At 36.6% G+C, this 6,929-nt stretch overlaps 1 pseudogene; it reads right to left on the reverse strand.

Moving 5' to 3' along the window:
- Positions 1–4,522: 4,522 nt before the first annotated feature.
- LOC111391294 lies at positions 4,523–6,317 on the reverse strand (annotated as a pseudogene).
- Positions 6,318–6,929: the final 612 nt, after the last annotated feature.

Consider the following 6,929-nt stretch of genomic DNA (forward strand, 5'->3'; position numbering starts at 1 on the left):
TCAGGTGGTCACTTCACGGCGGAGGAATAGGGAGAGGCTGATAAGTACGTGGGATGAGTTGAAGGTAGTTATGAGGAAGAGATTTGTACCAGGTCATTATTATAAGGAACCCATCAAAGGTTGTAGGGTTTGTATCAGGGTTCTAGGAGTGTGTAGGACTACCACAAGGATATAGAAAATTTGATGACTCAGGCTAATGTGGGGGAGGATCGGGAAGCCACCATGGTAAGGTTTTTGAATAGATTGAATAGGGACATCGCCAATGTTCTTGAATTACATCATTACATGGAGTTGGAAGATATGTTACATGCCGCAATGAAGGTTGAAAAGTAGTTGAAGCGAAAGGGGGCAGCTAGGAATCAACAGGGGCCTAATTCATCTTGGAGGTCTTGGCGGGATGAAGAGAAAGTTGATGGGGGTGTTGTCAAAAATAAAATTGAGCCACTTAGAGGAAAGGATGACAATGCTAGCAAGGTTGCATCGAAGGCGAAACCACGACAATCCAAGAGTCGGGACATCAAGTGCTTCAAATGTTTGGAAACAGGATGCATTGCTTCTCAGTGTCCAAACAAACGAGCCATGATCTTGAAGGACAATGGAGAAGTGGAGAGTGACAGTGATGAAGATGGAATGCCCAAGTTAGAAGATGTTAGTGATGGTGACGTAGTGGAGTATTCGGTTGAAGGGAAAGCGCTTGTCTTGATGCGTGCACTCAACGCACAAATTAAGGTTGAAGAGGAGCAGCGGGAGAATATCTTCCATACATGGTGTCACGTTAATAATTAGGTATGCAACTTGATTATCGATGGAGGTAGTTGCGCTAATATAGCTAGCTACACACTTGTTAAGAAATTATGATTGGAGATGACAAAGCATCCTAAACCATATAAATTGCAGTGGTTAGATGAACGAGGAGAGGTTAATGTCAATAGGAGGGTGTTGGTGAATTTGTCGATCGTAAGGTATAAGGATAAAGTGTTGTATGATATTGTACCTAAGAATGCGGGACATATATTATTGGGTATGCCTTGACAATGCGATAGGAAGGTGAAGCATGATGGGTTTAGAAATAGGTATAGTTTTGACATGGATGGGAAAACCATTACACTTGTACCTTTGATACCACAACAAGTGTATGATAATCAGTTGAGGTTGATAGGAGATGAGGAGAAAGTGAAAGACAAACTAAATGAGAACTTGTTTGCAAAGAAGGATGAGTTTGGTGATGGAAATGAGTTGGTGAAAGCTAACATATCCCTCCCCAATTTGTACAGTTCTTTGTTGCAGGATTATGAAACTTTATTGCATGAGAATTTTGCCAAAGGAATATCTCTATTTGAATATCCAATTGATGCATTTCCATTGGAGGATTTTATAGGCATTGAAGGCACTTTCAACAACGATTTGGCAAAGCAACAAATTCCCAAGCAAGGGTTGGATAAGGGTCAAGCCGATGGAAGGAGCACCGTATTTGAACCAGGTGCGAATTCGAGGACGAATCCTCTCGAAGAGGGAGTGTTTGATATGATCCCAGGTGCGCCACCAATTACCAATAATTCAACTCACATTAGAAGGAAGATCAAGGCTTGGATTCGAGGTCGAATCCTTTCGAAGAGAGAGGGAATGATGTGATCCGCGTACAGACATTTTGGATGGAAATTCCAAAGTTTTGGGCAGTTACCTTATGCAATTAGAATTCTTACCTTTTGATATCTTTACCATCATTTGGACATGTTTACTTTTTTAAAATAGGATTTTTAGAATTTTATTTCATTTTAAATTATTATCTAGGGTTTAATAGTTTCTATAAATAGGGAATTTATTTCTTCATTGTATTACAAGACTTTTGATATTGAATTAATCAGAGGCAAGGTTGCTTCTTTTCTTTGTTTTTCACGAACAATTTATCGAACTTATCGGGATAATTTCTCATGGCGTTCACCAATTAAAGTGCAATTTGTGGGTTGTGCAATCATGGGGTCAAGATATTCTAGTAATTGCTTTGGTTTTTGGTTCATTTAATTCTTCGGGTCAATCTTTAAATCTCGAGTTTGATTTCTTTAATTGTGTAATCAAAAGGTTAATATATACGTGTGATTGTATTGGTTTTTTGGTTCACTAATTTTTGGGTCAAATTCCATAAACTTTAATTTCTCTGCCTTTCTTGAGGTTTGTGTCATTCTTTTGTGGGTTTAATAGTGATCTAACTATCCTAGTTCACATCATAACCTCCATGTTTCCCAACAAGTGGTATCAAAGCAAGGTTGTGATTTTGTTTGAGTTTTCTGTTATCGATGACAACTATGAAGTATGAAATTCCTGCATTTGGATAGCAATACAAGATTTTCGTTATGGCAAGTGAAGATGTAAGTTGTATTGATGCAGATGGATTTAGATGATGCGTTGTTGACATTTAAAAAGATGCCCACAACTTAGACAATAGAGAAGAAGCAATGAAAGGATCGAAAGGTACTTTTCCAGATTCATCTTCATCTATCTAACAACATTCTTCAGGACGTTTTGAAGGAGAAGACAGTTACTTCATTGTGGTTGAAGTTAGAGCATCTGTGCATGACCAAAAATTTGATAAGCAAGTTGCATCTAAAGCAAAGGTTATATTCCCATTGCATAGCAGAAGAATGATCTTTCGAAGACCATCTGACCGTGTTCAAGGAGATCGTCACTGATCTGATAATGTTAGAGGTAAAATATGATGAAGAGGACCTGACCTTGATCCTGTTGTGTTCACTGCCTACTTCATTTTTATCATGCAAAGACACGATTTTGTACGATCGTGACATGCTTACCATTGAAAACGTGTATGATGCCTTATTCTCAAAGGAGAAGAAAAACCATCTGATTGGAACTGAGTCCAGAGGTGAAGAAGCTCTTATGGCTCATGGAGATCAATGAAGGGGTAAGTTGAGGGTAAATTTCAGTAATCAAGTTTGTTTCTATTGCAAGAAGAAATGATACATTAAGAGAGATTGTGAAAATTGCAGAATAAAGGTACTTTGATTGCAAATCATGGAAAAAATCGAACACTTTCGACAAGACCAACATAGTTGAGGATTATTTGAGTGATGGAGATGACTTGACAATTTTTTACTTGAAATCTGGACTTGATGAGAAGTGAATTTTGGATACTGCTTATGCTTTCCATATGTGTCCTAATCGAAATTTGTTTGAAGCATATGAAATAGTGATGCAAGGTGTCGTCATGGAAAACAATAAACCTTGTCAGGTAGCTAGTGTTGGCAGGGTCAGATTGAAGTTGATCGATATGACAATTAGAACACTTGGCCAAGTTCGACGTGTTCCAAATTTGAAGAAAAATCTCATCTGATTGAGCATGCTTGATTCGAGAGGAAACACGTTCTCTAGAGGAGGTGGTGCCTTAAGGGTCTGGATGGGTGTCCGTGTTTGGAAGCCCAGTGTTTGGGTTCGGGTATCATTTGTGGATATCGTGGAAGGGAAAGAGTAATTTTTTGTGAGGTGAAGAAGTTTGGTTTAGCTTGAAAAGTTCAGTCTATTTCGCTACAATGGGACTCATTTTTTTAGATGAAGAAATTTCGGAGTTTCATTCGTTGCGCCGAAATTATTGTCAAGATGGAAATTATTAGAATTTGGGTGTACCACTAATTATTTGATGAAGATAATTGAGAATTCTAATTAAAGTGCACATTAAGAAAATTTCTATTTAAAATGCTTTTAGAATCCTATTCGAAGTCTATTGACAAATTATAGTTGAACTTCTATTTCGAAGCTCTATTGGGAGTTGAAATTTGTGTTGGACTTAAGGAGATCAACATAATGAAATTTTTGGACATTATATTTCATCTACAACTCGGCTTCTTGGGCTTGGATTGTCCCTATATACATTTGGCTCTTCTCTCAGTTTATTGTATTTTTCTCTCCATTGATTGTTAATTAATAACATTAATCAAATCATCAGTCAATCTCTTCTTGTTTTAATCTTGTTCTTGCTTGTGCACTCATTACTTCATATTGTGTCATATAACCTTCTTGTTTCCCAATAGAAGGTCTCTATGATAATTCAAGCAGAGAAATCCGCTAACGTTTTATTGGTGGTGGAGTTAAAAAACCACCAGGAAGTGTCACCATATGATGCAGCACCATTAAATAGTATAGATTTTTCAACGACAATGCAACTTTATGGATTATTATTATATGCATTAAAGTGGGAATGGAGCGAAGATATTTCATTATTGTTTGTTTGGAAGAAATTATAAGTTGTTGAAATTGTGAGCTGATAGAAGCAAGTGATGGATAAGTGAGTAATAGTTGTGGATCTTACGAAATATATAATTAAAATTAAACGTTGAATAAACGAAATGCAAGTGTGATAAAATGAAATTGTGCATTCTTGTTGATATTCTAAAGTGCAACTAGCACAAGTCTTGGCACAATTCACTTCTTGATCATACAAGGTTACCAACTCTTACACACACAAATTGATCAAATTCTTGACCAATTCTTATTCATTATTGTATAACATTTTCCTTTCTTCAAAAGTACTTTAGAAACATAAAAGAAGGTAAAATGTACTCTTCAACTTCGACAAGAAAAAGCAATTCATAAATTACTCTTTTATATATTGCTCAAGTGTAAAAGCTCATAGCTTGATAGGAAAAGCCTTGAGAGGAATGGCCTTTTGTAGAGTGAGTCCGAATTTCTCACTCATGTCCAATTCTTCCAGATTTAATCCCTCTTCAAGTTTCCATTCAAAGTTGCATATCAAAGTGGCTAGCATGAGGTGCACCATACGATAGGCTAAAGGCAAACCTGGGCATAATCTCCTCCGCGAACCAAAAGGAATGAGCTCAAAATTTTGACCTCTGAAATTATTTTTGTGATCTAAAAATCTTTCAGGCATAAAGGATTCTGGACTTGACCAGGTGTTTGAATCTCTACCGCTTGCCCATACGTTAACAAGAATTTGCGCATTTTTAGGGATCATGTAGCCGTTGATCTCTACATTGGCATCAACTTTATGAGGTAAAAGTGGGGCAGCAGGATGGAGTCGAAAGGTTTCTTTCACCACAGCCTGCAAGTATGGAAGCCTTGAAATATCTGATTCTTGAATTAGACCATTCATTCCAATCACATCTTTGTTTCTAGCTTTTATTATCTCGTTAGGGTTGGACAATAACTCTGCCATTGCCTATTCCACTATGCTTGAAGTTGTATCTGTCCCAGCTACAAATAAATCCTACAAATAGAAAAAATTAATTTGGTATTTCTTAACAAAAATCTGGTCTTATTCATGGGTGATGCTAGCGCTCACTAGCGATCCTAATGGCAATAGTTAGCATTATTCTTTATTTATTTCATGTTATTGTAAGCAAAATGAATTTATTTTTTTAATAAAAACACGCATGTTGAACCATAAATGTTGTGAAAGAAAGGAATAATTCAGTATAATACTTACGAGCAGTAGATGCTTTATATCATCTCGGCATAATTCAGGCTCGGGTTTTTGGTTGAGATCAAGGAGAGCTTCAAGCATATCATTTTTAACTGTTGTGCCTCTTGATTGCAACCTTTGATCAATTATAACATCAAATATTGCAAAGAACTTTTCAAGATAAAACTTGGTCTGGCGCGAAATTCCTTGGGGATCACAACATTTAAGAAGTGGAAAATAGTCTGCAATATTAGGACTCCCAAGGCATTCCATCACTCCCCATACAATATTCTTAAACTCTTGAGAACAATCAGAGTTAAACTCAGCTAATTCAACTGAAAAAATAGTTGAGGACAACAAATTAAGCGATGTAATAAAAGCAGCTTCGCCAATATTCACAGCCTGCCCATTAATAGAACACTGATTCACATAGTTCCCCAGTTTCTGTAATTTCTCCAGGCGAAGGTCCCAACTTGCGTCAAGCATTGGCATTGAAAACATTTGTTCATTACATATTCTGCAAAGTTTTTGCCATTGATTCTTCACCGGCAACCGAACCATAGAATATTTGTTGTGTTCGTAAGACATGGCTACACCTGGGACCCTTCTGCTGGAGAGGACTTGATCGTGTTTTTGTAAAACATCTTTGGCTATTTCCGGTGATGAAACAATTACAGTATTGATACACCCTATTTTAAGATATATCAAGGGTCCATAGGTTTTGGAGAGTTTGGCCAATGACTGGTGGGGTTGTTTGCCGAGTTCTAGTATGGACACAGTGGGAGCTTGCCAGATTTTCGGGACCTTGAATTTAATGTATGGAAAAGAAAGCATATCCACGAGATAGACGAAAGAAGAAGCAAAAATGTTAGGAAATCCATGACTATGGTTGTTTTTATTGTTTTTTTCCCCCTTGTTGTCTTCTCTATGGAGTTCTATTAATCATTCTATTTATAGAAAAAACTAGGCAACGGATGCAATTATCTGCTTGACCAGGGCCCTGTTCAAGTAAGCACAGTCCATAATATCATGACGAATCAAAAATCCACATGGACCATGAATCTACAGTTTCTCATGCCAGACTACAACGTTATATCGACGTCAACTTCCTTAAAGCCCTGGATTAAAATTGGATTTTTAGCAGATTTTGATAGAATTTGAAAAAATATGTATTGAAAAGTTGTGGTGCCCATGAAATATATGCTTAAAATGAATTATTGACTTTAGTTTAGATTTTAATCGATACTAAACAGGAGCTAAATTCGAAAATCTCTGCCAAAATGACCTCGCCTTTCATGACCCTTTAAAAAAGATATATTTAAAATGTGTTTAAAAAAAAAGAGGGCTTTTAATGTTGCATGCTGCGTGCTTGAATTAGGTTGCAACATATATTAAGCTAACAATTAGCCTGTGTTATATTTAAGTCCGTAGAAATTAAAATTTAGAGTTTAATCTAAGTTAAAGTCATCGACTAATTTTAATCACACATTTTATGGGTTTC

The sequence above is a fragment of the Olea europaea genome, chromosome 3 (assembly GCF_002742605.1).
Source record: "Olea europaea var. sylvestris chromosome 3, O_europaea_v1, whole genome shotgun sequence".
Classification (NCBI taxonomy): domain Eukaryota; kingdom Viridiplantae; phylum Streptophyta; class Magnoliopsida; order Lamiales; family Oleaceae; genus Olea; species Olea europaea.